Raw genomic sequence first — 15854 nt, 5'->3', positions numbered from 1 at the left:
GTAATGTTATCATCTAATTAAAACAAGAGAATTATTTGGAAATCCAGAAGCAACAAAAAGGAAAAAGTTTTTCTTACTCACGCTTTGTGTGGGTTTAAATAAGGCCCAAGCATTGAAAATCACATTCACTCCATTGGGCTTAACATGCTGATGTGCAACAGTATACTCGATTCAGGAAGAAAAGAAATTACTTCATTCTAACTTTCATTTAGCAAGAACAGCATGGTAATTTAATGTTCTTGAGAATAGATATGTCATTTTCAGGAACAATTGTATCTTATGTCGAATTGGCTACAATCGTTGTACTTATGGTAACTAACATACTATTACGAAATAAATATTCTATTCTGATCGTTACAAAGTAATACATTATATAGATCACGTCAAAAATGGTTACGTACGCTATTTCACGGATAAAAAAAAGATCTGATTCAGAATTTGCGTGGATAGATCATGGAAACCCGTAGTAAAACCTGGATCAGAAAACAACATAAAAAAAAATACCGTTATGTGAGGAAAATCCTAGGATCCACAAAAGCAGAATATGAGTTCCCGATGAATTTTACTTTTAAGAAAGACAAACTATTAGGCGTGAATAGGAAACGCAGACATGCCTACTAGGCCACTTCATGAGAATGACGAAAACAGATTAACCAAGAACATTTTTAACCAAGGAAACTACAGAAACACATCTATCAAGCGGTTCAAACAGGTGAAAGAAGATCTGAAACGACGAAATCACGGAAAGACACATTCAAACAAAAACCCAAGTATAAAAGAAGAGGAACAGAACGGACTCACCAAAGGCGAGAAGAACAGTTAAGCAAAATGAAAAAAGCGCTGGGAACAAATGAAAAGATGTCAATAAATAGAACTACTTATTGTGGTCCTACACAGACAGGTGTCGATTCAAATATTATACAAAAGACGAGAATATACGTAAATATTTAATAATGATGACAAGCTTAGTCTTTTATAGGACTTCAAAGAAAAACAATAATTTTTGATTTTACTGTGTAAAAAATCAGTTAGATCATCCCAAAAGAAATTTTCATATAATGAGATATCCAAAGATTCGATTTATGCGCTACAGAAATACTAAATGTTTTATTATATGACTAGCTGCAGGGCGTGCCTACGGCATGATTCCGCAGCTAAGCCCTACGGGCAGGTTGCCCTGGCGGGCGGCGTCTCGGAATGGGATTATTAAGTGTTCAAAATTGATTACCTCTTGTGTAAAAATATTTTTTTTGACTGATGAAAATTGAAATAACGAAAGTTAAATTAGATATTTAACTCTAGAAATTGATACTAACAAATTGGTATTTTCCACTAGTGATCCTTACATTCCGGTGCCTACGATTATGAAGAAAAACAATCACATAAATGAATAAAAGCTATGTAAAAAAATTTTAAAACACCACTCTACAATTAAACTCACTAAAAGGTAAAAAATAATTTTAGGACGGTATCTCATTATGGATTTGACAAGCTGTGATGATGATATGTAAGATTATGTAAAAGTCATAGCATCAAATTTGATGTTTTTGATATATATACATATTTATCATATATATCGATACATATACGGTAAATGGAGTTGATAATATAATAAGTATACACCTATTTTAACATTTTTTTTCCTGTTTAGCCTTCGGGAATCACCGTCAGGTATTACTTCAGAGGATGAATGAGAATGATATGTATGAGCGTAAGTGAAGTGTAGTTTTGTACAGTCTCAGGTCGATTATTTCTGAGATGTGTGGTTAACTGAAACCCAACCATCAAAGAACACCGGTATTCACGATCTAGTACTCAAATCCGTATAAAAGCAACTGCCTTTACTAGGATTTGAACGCTGGAACTTTCGACTTCGAAATCAGCTGATTTGCGAAGACGTGTTCACCACTAGACCAACCCGTTGGGTTAATAAGTACACACCTGACCACCACGAGACATGTAATAACGAATCGAAATTTTCCGCTAGTGATCGTACATTACGGTGCTAAGCTAAGGGGTACACACACACAGACACACATACAAATGTCGTTTAGTAGGATAGGAAATACATAAGTATTACACGTATTATATTTTTTTTGTCTCTCTGGAGTTTTTACTTTTAATATTTATAAAATTAAGTTTGTCGTATCTTTTGGTCAAAGGTACTGATGTGATTTATAAAGATATCATTTATAAAGATCGATACGTATCTCGATCGAAATTTGGTATAAAAGTTTTTTTGTTTTTAATAGTCGCTTACTTGATAATACATTTTTTCAGACATCTTTAAAAAAGGTTAGACAAAAGCTTTTTCTTTTGTATAATTTTTTTCTTTAATATCTGAATTATCATTTTGAAATTCATATAAGTATAACCATAGATGCTTTTTTTTTAATATACGCTTGTACCTCTTCTATTAAAATTCCATTCATTTACGAAATAACTTGTTAGTTCAGTTCAAATTAAAATACTATCGTATTAAAAAACATGGAAGCCTGGTTCATAAAAAATCAAGGAACGCTTGATGTTAGGTCGATGTTCTTTTTCATTGCGGGAACATTCAAGGTTGTCTTCGTTTGCTTTCAAGTATCTAGTGTGGATCGAACTTAATACTTCTGCTGAAGGACACGTAAAAGTAAATAGTTTATCTTATATACGTGTGTTAAAATAACATTCAAGTGTCTATCTACAGATTTTTAATAGTTTTATTAGTTTTCTGTAATTTTACCTCGTAAAGGTTATTTCTGACATTTTTAAAACTTAAGTCTACCAGTAAATTTTTAAATCTTCAAAATTAGATGGACAGCGAAGCAAATTTTCTAGGCAATCGGGAAGCTTGATTATATGAAAAAAAAATAGTACGTTACAAATATTTAAAAGGTAATCCAGGAGCAGTACTCCCATAATTAAAAATATTTTCTGTTCCTTCTAGCTTGACTTACATACTATTTTCAAAATTTACGGAGGAAAAAGTAAAACCAACACAACACAGATTCTAGTCTAAATATTCTTCTATTCTTTCCCTTGCTCAAGTTACAGTAAAATGATGATAGTTTTTACTTCCTTGTACAAAGTAAAGGAAGTATTGTAATCGCGAAAAATTTCTGTTTTCAGATTTCAATGGAAATATCCGTTTTGACCATCCCTGAATCCATTTTTTCTAATTTCGGCGTGACGTCTGTACGTACGTATGTATCTCGCATAATTCAAAAACGATTAGCCGTAGGACGTTGAAATTTTGGATTTAGGACTGTTGTAACATTTAGTTGTGCACCTCCTTTTTTGATTGCAATCGACTGAATCAAACGTGTTCAAAAAAGCCCAAAATCCAAAAAATTTGGATTTTGGACTTTTTCTTAACTGCATTAATAAGCCCTCATTGAGAGCTTTTCAAAGGTATATCGTAAGTGGTACTTATTTTCATTGGTTCCAGATTTGTAGCCAAATAAAATGTTAATTAATTAAATATTTGGTTCTTACAAGGGGAAGGCAGATCGGTTCGAATCCTACGTCACATTTTTTTTTTAACTTCTTTTCTTTTTTAATTTAGGTATATTGATTTATTATTAATTAACCTCTGATTGTAAAAAAAAAATAAAATAAATAATAATTCAGTAACAACAACAAAAGAAAAATATCTGAAGTTAGTAATGAAATAAAATTTTATGTACTTCTCATTTCGAAAAAATGTGTTTATATGTAATTTTATAGGCGTACAAGGAAGTCATGTGGTATCAACATTAGATGTTTAATTTAAAAAATAATAATAAATTCTAAACGACATGAATATTTTTATTTATATTTGAGAAATTAGTTGGCAAATAGATAAGAAAAAAATAATGATTATGAAATGTAACAGAGTAAAATAAAAATTTATTTATTGACTTTTGCTATTTAGGGAGTAAAATTACAAAGAATTTAAGAATGATAGACAAATAATAGACTGGCATAAGCAAGTTAAGTGTTGTTAATTCAACAAAGAACTTTACTAGTATCAATTTTTGGGTCTAAGAATTTTAGATATTGTTGCGTGTCATCTCCACACAGAATACAGAGTAATTACACTCTTTAGAATTCACACAAATGCAATTTATTTACTCTTTAGTATCTCACTGTTTACTACAGTCAATTTGTATTTTTATTTGAAATTCCTTACCTACCGATTGATGTTTTTTTCCATATGTTAGTGGTGATGAGGGAAGTTTAACTCCAGATTTTTAACATCCCCCTCACATAGATTTTTGAAAAACTCAAAAAGTTTTTGTAATGCGTTTTTCTCTGAATCTATGCATTTTAGAGAAATATTTTACAAACAAAAAATGTGGAGGATATTCTCCTCTACAATTAATGTTTTTGAAGTTATGCCGTATAATTTGAAATTGAAATACTAGGTGGCGCTGAAGTTGTAAAAAACGTGTTTTTCGGTTTTTCACCGAAAAAATTGTTTTTCGTCCGTATTGCATTTGTAAAAGTTGTTAATCTAAAAAACAGACAACTTTTATTTAAACAATTTTCTTGTACGACTTACCGTTTTGTTGCTGTAGCTTGTGAAAGTGTGAAAATGTTGTGAATTGGGCACGAAACCGGTTCGTGAATTCACCCAAACCGGTTCGGTTTGGGTGAATTCCGGTCTACTCGTTTACAACGTTTTTTACAACTTCAGCGCCACCTAGTACCTTAATTTCAAATTATACAGCATAACTTCAAGACATTAATTGTAGAGGAGAATGTCCTCTACATTTTTTGTTTGAAAACTTTTCTCTAAAATGCATACATTCAGAGAAAAACGCATTTCAAAAACCTTTTGTGTTTTTCAAAAATCTATGGGAGGGGGATGTTAAAAATCTGGAGTTTTCCCTCATCACCCCTAACGCATGGACAAAAGATCAATCGGTAGGTAAGGATTTTCAAATACTGCCTATTTTGATGACAAATTGGCTGTACTAGTTTATAAAATAAGTAAATTATATGTCATAATAATAATTATCATTCTACTATGTTATTTAGAATAACTAATAAAAGTTTATAAAAAATTAAGAAGTAATATTGCAATAAGATTGCAATTACAAAACCAATAATAAACTTTATACAAAGATTATGTATTTCTACTACTTACAAAGGGAATTAGATTATACTGTTAACTCGATGAATAACAACACCTTGTTTCTTGTGGGGCTGCCCCGGAGGAAGTAAGGGAGGAACTGACCTCCCTTGGCTATGAGGTGGTTTCGGTTAAGAAGCTCCTCACAAGGGACGGTCGGGAAACCCCGACCTGCCTAGTGGCCCTTAAGAGGACCCCTTTGGCCCGGGCCATTTATGACCTTGACAGTATTTTTTACTGCAAGGTCGCAGTGACTGCATTTGTGTCACGAGGGGGGCCACCCCAGTGCCACAGATGCCAGAAATTTGGACACTCGTCCAATTACTGCCAGAGGGCCCAGCAATGCGTAAAGTGTGGTGGAAACCACGACACTTCTGCCTGCGTCAAGCCGCGTGAGGAACCAGCCTCATGCGTCAACTGTAAGGGGCCACATCCGGCCAATTACAGGGGCTGCCCCTATTATAAGGAGCAGACAAACAAAGTCAAGGGACTTAAAAAGCCCGCGACTTTGGACGGCCGCAGCTGGGCCCGTGTTGCCGGTGGGGGAAAAACAGTCCCCAAACCGGAGGTGCCGGCACCCGTGGCCAAAGCGGTCGTGAAAAAAGGGGAGGTAACCTCCCCAACACCCGCCAAGCCAAAACCGGCGGCAACCACCAAGAAGGTGGTAAAACAAAAGGCGGCGACAAAGCCGGCCCCGGCGAAGAAGGCCAAGCCTTCCTCGACGGGAAAGGCAAAGCCGGCCCCGGCGAGGAAGGCCAAGCCTTCCTCGACGGGAAAGGCAAAGCCTGCTCCGGCTGGGAAGGCCAAGCAGGCTGTTAAAAACACCGCGGCCCCTGTGGCCCCGCGCCCCACCAAAAGGGCGGCCGCGCCAAAAGGCACCCCCAGCGGCAATCCGAAACCGGCTACCCCGTTGGAGACCACTGGCATGGACTTCCTGTCGCAGATGACAGTGAAGGATATCCTGCCAGATATCATGATGGTTTTGCCACGCCTGCTCCAGGCAAAATCTCTCAAGGACTGTATTCAGTCCTTAATAGAGTGCCTCATGGCTGTACTGTCAAGGTATGGTTAGGCCCACCCTCAGACTCTTGCAGTGGAACGCCAACTCAGTAGTAGGCCGGACGGAGGAACTATGCCGTCTGGCCGAGGATCTACTGATAGACGTGATACTGTTGTCTGAGACGTGCTTGAACCCAAACAAGCAACTGACCCTTCGGAACTATTTTACATATAGGACGGATAGGCCAGTTCGACCCGGATCTCGCACCTCTGGTGGAACTGCGGTTTTAGTCCACAGACGCCACATGCATACGCGCGTTGTTCTTCATACAAACGTGATGGAGCAAACGTGTGTGCATGTGGAGCATCTGGGCACGGTGTATCGGCTGGTTTCGGCTTATAGCAAGCCGAACGACGCGGTAACCGGCGCAGATCTGGATGCCGTGCTGGAAAATTGGGATGGGCCCGTGATACTCATGGGCGACCTCAATGCCAAACACGTGTCATGGAACAGCATTCTGACAAATCCGAATGGCAGATTGCTGTACGAAAGGGCGAGAGCCCGCCGCTTGGTCGTCGTAGGCCCTGAGGTGCCCACGTTCGTGCATCGCTCAGGCAGATCTAGGCCTGACGTGCTGGATATCGCAGTCATGAAGGGGGGTACCCTCCCATTCATGATTGAAACGATAGAAGACCTCAGCTCGGACCATTCCCCTGTCCTGTTGGAACTAGGTCAGGCAGGGGGTGGCCGAGATCCCCCGCCTATACCCCGAAGGTCAGTCAACTGGAAAAGGTTCTACGAGACCCTCCAGCGGGAGTACAGGCCGGTAAATCCTGAGCTCCTGAACACCCCGGAGGAAATCGACGACACTGTCGGGCGCGTCACGTCGTCAATGACCGAGGCCCTGGCAGGCAGCTCATCGGCCAAAACTCGAGCAGTTGTTCGAAACGACCTCCCTCCTCATATCTCCGAAGCCATAACGGAGAAACGACGACTGAGGAGGAGATATCGAATCACCCTGTCCCCCGCTGATAAGCGGGCCTTTTATAATCAAACGGACAGGGTAAAACAACTGCTGACAAGCCATCGAGAGGATTCGTGGAACGAATACCTCGCCTCGGTCTCTGACGACATCTCCTCGGTGTTCAGGTTGAACAGGAGACTGCGAGAAGGGAAGAAGCCTCGCCATCCGGTTGTGGGGCAGCGAGGTTTTCTTGCATACTCGGAGGCGGAGAGGGCCGAGGTATTCGCCGATACCTTGGAGGAGCAGTTCACTCCAAACCCCCCTCCCTCCCCGAACGACGAGCACACAACCGAGGTGGAATCCTTTCTTGTAGATTATTTCTCACAGGTGGAGGACGCCCCTCTAGAGATTGACCAAGTCACTGAAGCGGAAGTTTCCGCAGCCATTAAGGCCACAAGCCCCGACAAGGCCCCGGGTGTCGACGGGATCAGCGCCCGTGCATTCCGGAACATACCGGCCTCCGTGATTACAGCAATTTCGGTGATATTCACGTCCATTTTGTACGTTGGATATTTCCCGAATTGTTGGAAAACGGCCAAAGTCGTATGTTTACCCAAACCGGGGAAAAGTTTACTTTTCCCACGGAATTATAGGCCAATCTCCCTGTTACCGGTATTGTCTAAGTTGTTCGAGAGGATTTTTCTCGAAAAACTGAGGCGATACATGGAGGGAGAAGTGCGGCCCGAGCAATTTGGGTTCAGGGAGGGTCACTCAACCACCCTCCAACTGGTAAAAATAATAGACGACCTTGTCGGAGGCCTGAACAGGAAACGGGTGACTGCAGCCGTTTTTCTGGATGTGGCCAAGGCCTTTGACAAAGTTTGGCATAGCGGGCTGCTTTATAAGCTAGCGCGATCGGCGATCCCGTACCGCTATGTCAGACTGATGCGGTCATATCTGCTAGACCGACATTTTGTCGTGCGCGTAGGGGAAACGATTTCCTCTACCAGAGAAATAGCCGCTGGGGTTCCCCAAGGAGCAGTACTTTCCCCGTTCTTGTACACTTTGTACGTGAACGATATGCCGCTGTCGGAAGGGGTCAAAACGGCCCTTTACGCAGACGACACGGCATATTTCTACGAATCCGCAAATGTGGATTACGCGGTCCGGAGGCTCCAAAGGCAGCTGGACTTAGTGGAACCGTGGCTCGACATGTGGAGAATCAGGGCCAACGGTGAAAAATCGGTGGCCGTGATGTTCACATGCAAGACACGTAAACCGACCAGAGAGCTGGAAATCTCAGGGGAGAAAATCCCTTTTGAGAAAACAGTTAAGTACCTGGGGGTGGTGTTGGACAGGCGGCTTACCTTCGGCGAACATGTAAATTATGCGACCCGGAGGGCTAAGGCCGCCAGAGCCTCGCTATACCCAGTGCTGAACAGTGCCAGCCCGTACCCACTGGCAACTAAGCTCCTCATTTTTCGGCTGTACGTACTGCCGATTCTAACATATGCTTACCCGGCATGGGGGGCAGTGTTGAGCTCCTCGCTTCAAAAGAAGATCGAGGCCGTCCAAAACATCGCGTTGCGGACAATCTTTGGAGCTCCGTGGTTCGTCAGGAACGCCACTCTCCGATCTGATGCGAGAGATGTCATCTTCGGGACATCTGCCGAGAGGACCCAACTCCGACAGTTGTAAGGAAGCGGCCTCACGCCGTACTGGACGAACCACCGTGATGGTGCGGTGCGGTAGCCGAAAATCGACAAACCAGGCTTAGGGGCCTCCATATCGCATGAGCCATAAACGGAATAGTGCGTCAGACGCGTTTCCGGGGTCGCGAGTGAAAAGTTTTCGCGAGTTATATAGTTTGAAGACGTCAAACACGGTAAGTCGCGCATAAAACAAAAACGCGGTCTAAATTTAAAAAAAAAAACTTACAGTAAGACAAAATATCCCAGCAATTGCGACTCCTCCGGAAAAGGGGACGCATTGCTCTCTCCTTATAGCTAGTGCCCCGTTGTGGCGTATTCCTGCTAGCCTATTAAAGAGTTAGCACCGAAAGGACTTCAGTGACGGTCTGAAGGGGAATTACGTCGGGAGGACAGGCTTTATAAGCCTAGCCTTCCGCGGTCGGCCCATGAAATGGGTTCGATAACGCTGGTTTAACAACGGATTGGAATGCAATTAAATCCGTCTTAAATTCACTAAAATAATAATAGACAAAACTTGAAAAATTAGATCCGAGATTAAAAAAATAACCCTTTTAAAAACAAGCCCGATTAGAATGATCCAGCAGCAAGGGACTCTGTCCAGGTTCTGCGATAAAGTAGGGAGTAATAGACTCCTGCCAACTTTGCATTCCATTCCATTCCATTGTTTCTTGTTCACAGTGAACTCACCGAATAGCATCTTATAATTGATGGCCGGCCGGAACAATGTTGCACATTTATCCCAACCCGGAATATGTTTCTGAAGCACTCTTCGTTCGTTCATTTAACTGTTATCGCAAGCATTCACTTCGAATAATATCGTACATATCCTCCCACTCGGAACACACCGCAAATGTGTTGGGGGATTTTTTCTCTTACCTCTTCTCTTTCTCTCTTAGGTGTAGAAAACCTGGAAATTTGTCCCTTACTGCTGAATCTTATAATGAAACGGCGGATATTTATTTTTATTGTAAAGTATTGATATATGTTTATTGTTTTTGATGGACGAAGTTTGGGATTGGATACCGATCCTTTTTCAAGATTTTAACTATGGTTATTTCCTGGAAGAGTTGAAAAATTTTTCCGTCGTTCCCTCGTTGCGATTCCCCTTCAGTCCGTCCTTTGAAAGCATTTCGGTGCTAGTGCCTTTCGGTCTACTGCAAATGGGGATCTAGTTTTGTGTAGGTTATAAAACACTTCCTTCGTGGAGATAGTCGCACACCGTGGCTAGAGGCGGTTGTTTGCCGCTAAATATTTTGAGGTACCCACCGGGTTGGTCTAGTGGTGAACGCGTCTTCGCAAATCAGCTGATTTCGAAGTCGAGAGTTCCAAGGTTCAAATTCTAGTAACGGCAGTTACTTTTATACGGATTTGAATACTAGATCGTGAATACGGGTATTCTTTGGTGGTTGGGTTTTAATTAACCACACAACTCAGAAATGGTCGATCTGAAACTGCACAAGACTACATTTCACCTACATTCATACATATCATCCTCATTCATCCTCTGAAGTGATCTCTGACAGTGGTTCCCGGCGGCTAAACAGGAAAAAAAATGGTAAAATAGGTATATACTTATTATATTATTATAATTCGATATACCGTATATGTATCTATATATATGAGAAATATATATCGTATATATATATATATATATATATCGAAGTTTTGAGAAAATTTAGTACCTTTTAACCGGATACGAATTTTCACCTGACTGTGATTCCCGAAGGCTAAACAGGAAAAAAAATTCTGAGGTGGTGAAAGGGGGACCTATGAGATTCTTTTTCATCTTCTTCTTCTTCTTTTTGAGTTTGTGCTAGCTCTGCTATTACACTCGCTGGCCTTCAACAGTATTTATTCTCCCAGGTCAAGGGCTTGGCCTGATGTAACAGCAACCAATCCATCCCCCTTGCTCACTCAAACGTAGTAGTTTCAAATGATCTATTATCTGAACCTCTTACACTACTCTGGAAATTCTTTCCAATATTTTTCTTAGTTGTTGTTTCTGGATTTTTTCATTTTAAATTCTTCATTTTCTCTATCTTTCTTGTTATTCTACTTTCCATCACTAGAAAATGCTTTACACGTCACAATATTATTAAAAATATTTATATGGAGTACAGCGCTTTAAGTTAAGAATAATAGGAAAAGTAGAAAGAAAAAGGATTGGAAGTATTTGAAAAATGTTGTTACATGAGGATGTTGAAAATTAGTTGAGTTGATAAAATACAAAATACAGAAGTCCAAATATTAATTAGAAAGCAAAGAAATTCGTGGTAGATCCTGTAAAGAAATGAACTAGATTTGTAGAACGTATAAGATACCCAGGTTTGTTATTTTAATCTTAGAGGGATTTTAAAAGTAAAAAACTGTTGAGGAAAAAATTACCATAAATAATATACATAAATTAAAATTTTATGAGAAGAACTAAGAACTAAAAGGAATGGGGAAAATCATCAAACCAGTTTATTATATATTTTGTTTGGTTTTTCCTATATTTACTTTAATATTTTCAGATTCTTTCTGATGACTCAGAAAAAACCTTCAACATAAACAGGTCAATTAATTTTTTCCTTTAACGGAATATTTTAGCACAAACATGTATAATGTCGTAATTCCAATAAAACTTTTAATCATTTCGACGAATATTTATTTCTCCGGCTGTACAGTATACTATATAAAGAAAAGTATTCTAATCGGATTAAATTTTACATGTCTGGATATTTCCAGATCTTGACGCTTCATAACCTCCTCTAACAAAATTTTTTAAATTGAAAACTTCCGGTAGAAAATATTTTTTTTTTTTTTTATATCTAGACTGGATGAAATTTGATAAAATGATTTATAATTTTGTCAAATATTTTTTTTTAATTTTTCTCTATTTTAAAGTGTAAAGCATTGATGTCCTTTAAATTTAGTCGCACTAGGTCAATAAGGGCGTCAAAGAGATACAGAATATGGATCCCGTTCTGAAAATGTTTCTTAAACTGTAGGTCAATTGTTTCTTATAATTTAAAACCCCTTAGTTAGCTAAAGTACTTTCTGATAATGTTTGGTCTTATTTAAACTAGTCCTAACAAATTCCAATTCTTCAAACTTGTCAGATTCTAATTAGTAATACATCCTGGCTGTTTAGAGGTGTAATAAGGTGTAGGTACACTCACTACAAACCCACCGGGTTGGTCTAGTGGTGAACGCGTCTTCCCAAATCAGTTGATTTCGAAGTCGAGAGTTCTAGCGTTCAATTCTTAGTAAAGACAGTTTACTTTTATACGGATTTTAATATTAGATCGTGGATACCGGTATTCTTTGGTGGTTGAGTTTCAATTAACCTCACATCTCAGGAATGGTTAAACTGAGACTGTAAGACTACACTTCATTTACACTCATACATATCATCCTCTGAAGTAATACCTGAACCGTAATTCCGGAGGCTAAACAGAAAAAAGAAAGAAAATTACACTCACTACAGTAATAAGATACCCAGCTGCCTACTGGCATTGAATCAATAAAGATGCTTATATTTCAATAAAATAAACACATTTTTTATAAATGCTGGAATTTTTTTCTGGCTGTTTTCAAGTTATTATAGAATATTTCTTATCATATCTTGTTACTAAATATGTATTTTTACGTGCTAAATCTATTATAGAGTTTATTGTAGGTTTCTTTAGACTACGGGTAATTTGTTTACGGGTAATTCTCATATTACCTGAAGACTGGATGTTTATGTAGAATAAGTTGGCTGATGCATTATACAAAAGGCTGTCTTATCAAGGGAAGGTTTCTAAAAATTCTGAATGCGTATCGGACTAGAAAATCTTTTGTAAATTGCATATTGGTACCGAAATTTATGTTGGTGTACATGTATATATAGATGAATAAAATGTTCATGAAGTATAGGAATCATCCTTAAATAATTTTTTAATCTATAAATAAATAAAAATGAAGTTTAGCAAATCTACCATTCTCAGAACGACCTATTTTTTTTTTTTTTGGCATGAGACTACCACACCACAATCTTCCAAGAGAACAACTGAAAACATTAAATGGAAAATATAAAATTGTGACTAACTGCATTCAAACACAAACATATTGATATAAGAAATATCGGGCTACGACAACTCTAACCGAAATGGTGATGATTTAGTAGTATTTTTTCCAGCTATTTTCAAAATGTCCCTTCCTTACACCCCAAGTAGAAAAAATCTGATGTGAACACCACATAACACCTTGAAGCTTATTAAATTACATATATTTTTTTATATTTATATTTTTCATTCCTTTTTTTTTTATTACTTCCTTGTACGAAGTAAAGGAAGTATTGTAATTGCGAAAAATTTCGGTTTTCAGATTTCAACGGAAGTATCCATTTTGACCATCCCTGAATTCATTTTTATTAGTTTCGGCGTGACGACTGTACGTACGAATGTACTCGAATAACTCAAAAACGATTAGCCGTAGGATGTTGACATTTTGGATTTAGGACTGCTATACTAGTTGTGCACCTCGCTTTTTGATTGCAATCCACTGAACCAAATGTGTCCAAAAAAGCTCAAAATCCAAAAAATTTGGATTTTTGACTTTTTCTTAACTTTAGTAATCAGCCCTCATTGAGAGATTTTTAGCGATATATCATAAATAGTACTTATTTTCATTGATCCAGAGTTATAGCCAAATAATATTTTAATTAATGAAATATTTGGATCTTCGAAGAAGAAGGTGAATCGGTTCAAATCAGATTTCAACTCCTTTATTTTTTTAAATTTAGATATATTGATTTTTTAATAATTATTAACCTCTGATTGTAAAAAAAATGTACAATAGATAATAATACAATAAAAAAAAGAAAAAATATCAGAAGTTATTAATGAAATAAAATGTTATGTACTTTTATTTTTTATTCTTTAATGTGCAGCGTAATTTAATGGGCGTACAAGGAATTTATGTGGTATCCACATCAAATTTTTTTTTTTTTGGATACGTACGTACAGAAGTCACGCCGAAACCAGTCAAAATGAATTGAGAAATGGTCAAAATGGATATTTCCATTGAAAATTTGAAAACCGAAATTTTTCGAGATTACACTTCTTCCTTGTACGAAATACAAGGAAGTAAAAAACTGATCATTTTAATAGGAGAATTAAATAAACGTTATTTGTTTCAGTGTTTTACTGTTGAGCAGTTGTTTAGAAGGTACTGTAGACCACTTTTGAAACTAGCTGTGTAAAATACTAAATGAGTGATCGCCATTTTAGGTAAGGTTCTCTTTTACGTAATTTTTTTAATGTCGTTTAAACTGATGCGTAACCCTACCTTTCTATTTAAATGTTTTGAGTGGTCCACCATGATTATGGTGAGGTGGTCCTATACCTCAAAATAATAATTTTGAAGTAGGAACATCTGCTGAATTTATGTTTAACAGTTGAAGAGTTATTTAAGAGTTCAATTACTTTAACACCTGTATATATACTTTCAAGGTCATAAGATTTAAAGTAATAGTTTAGCCTCCCACTAACCGGAAAGGATTGCACAATATATTTAGATCCTTTTTATACGTTATAATTTATATCAATAACTGTTATTCTTGTAATTTCCAATATTAATCTCTGTCAGTCTCGTGATTTCTATATATTGCAACATCATTATCAGTAAATGCACTGATTTCTTTTTTTATTACATTCATAAATATGTTTCGTTTCATACTTCTGAACCACTCCAATGTGATCATTATTTTTCTTTAACATTGTTTTTTTTTTCATTTTTCAACGGTTAAACCCATGTCAAATTTAATTGCTACGGTATGATTATATTTATTGTATTTCAAGGTGACAATAATGTGACACTAGTGAGGTGAAAGTTACTTAACAAACTCTTTGATATGTTCAATAAATTGCACTTGACCTCTTGCTTACGTTAGTAATTACTTTTCATGTTGTTAAAAGTAAATAATGACAGTGTTGTAAGACGTAGATGTATGTTTTTTGTTAGATGTAATTTTATAAAAATATTTAAATTGTACTTGTTCAGAAGTATCTAAGAACTAATTAACCGAAAAAGTTGCAAACGATTATTGTAAAAAAAATACGGATCTCATTTCTCCGAAACTCTTGATAAGTGTGATGTGATCTTGATAAAAAAGAATGATCCTTTTTATACGTCTTTATTAAAACTACTAAATTTACTACATAAATAAAAATCAATTATTAAATCTATTAAAATCGATTATTAAATTACCGATCTCCGTGGAGTTGTTAGTGTTTACACACCTTTTAACGTTGTTGGTGTTGTCCGGGATTCAGTAATCCCGGGTTCGAATCTCAGCCAAGCATGATATTTTTTACACGCTGCTTGTCATTTATTTCACCTCTGAAGCAATACCTAACGGAGGTTCCGGAGGTTGAAAAAAAAAAGGTTAAAATGTCCGACCGGAATTAAAATAATCTTTTCCCTTAAGAGAACACAAGTGCATATGAAAAACTTTCCATCAATTTCAGAAAAGAAAAGCAGCAAAATTAAAACTCAAAAAGAAAAACTTACAAATATAACTGCTCCGATATTATTGCCAAACTTATAGCATCAATTATTAAATAAGCTAGACTGACTAGATTTTTTTTTGTTAGATACAATGAACACACACGACCACTTCATACCTTATAAATTGCCGATCATTTAATCAAAATGAGACAGTTACAAATAAAAAATAATGAAAAAAACTACAGTTAGGTTAACAAAGCACAACGCAAATAATATCAAACATATTTCAAAACATAAACGCTACATATTTCTTAAATAACAAAACCTAAATCAAATAAGCTGTTTTCTTATCTACATGTATAAATCTGTCAAAGATAACTTCAAATGTCTGCTGATGACAGACAATTAGCAGCGACACATTACATATATATACAAATAAAATAGAGGAAGAGAAATATTTACATATATGTTTTTACAATTTTTGTATAGTATTGAATATATGTTTATAAGTTATCTACGCATAAAAAAAAACAATTTTTTAACTTTCTATTGTTATAATCATTAGAATACTTTAAATGAAGTAATTAAATTTCTTTATATAAT

The 15854-nt window shown here is 37.1% G+C and overlaps 1 protein-coding gene across 3 annotated transcripts in view; it reads right to left on the bottom strand.

Annotated features, from left to right (window-relative positions):
* LOC142325952 (ATP-binding cassette sub-family G member 4) overlaps nt 1–15854 on the bottom strand; it is a 384116-nt gene that overhangs the window by 217975 nt on the left and 150287 nt on the right. The window lies entirely within an intron of this gene.

The sequence above is a fragment of the Lycorma delicatula genome, chromosome 6 (assembly GCF_047948215.1).
Source record: "Lycorma delicatula isolate Av1 chromosome 6, ASM4794821v1, whole genome shotgun sequence".
In the NCBI taxonomy this organism is placed as follows: Eukaryota; Metazoa; Arthropoda; class Insecta; order Hemiptera; family Fulgoridae; genus Lycorma; species Lycorma delicatula.
The sequence above is the reverse complement of the archived record's forward strand: the minus strand, read 5'-3'. Positions and strand labels throughout refer to the sequence as shown.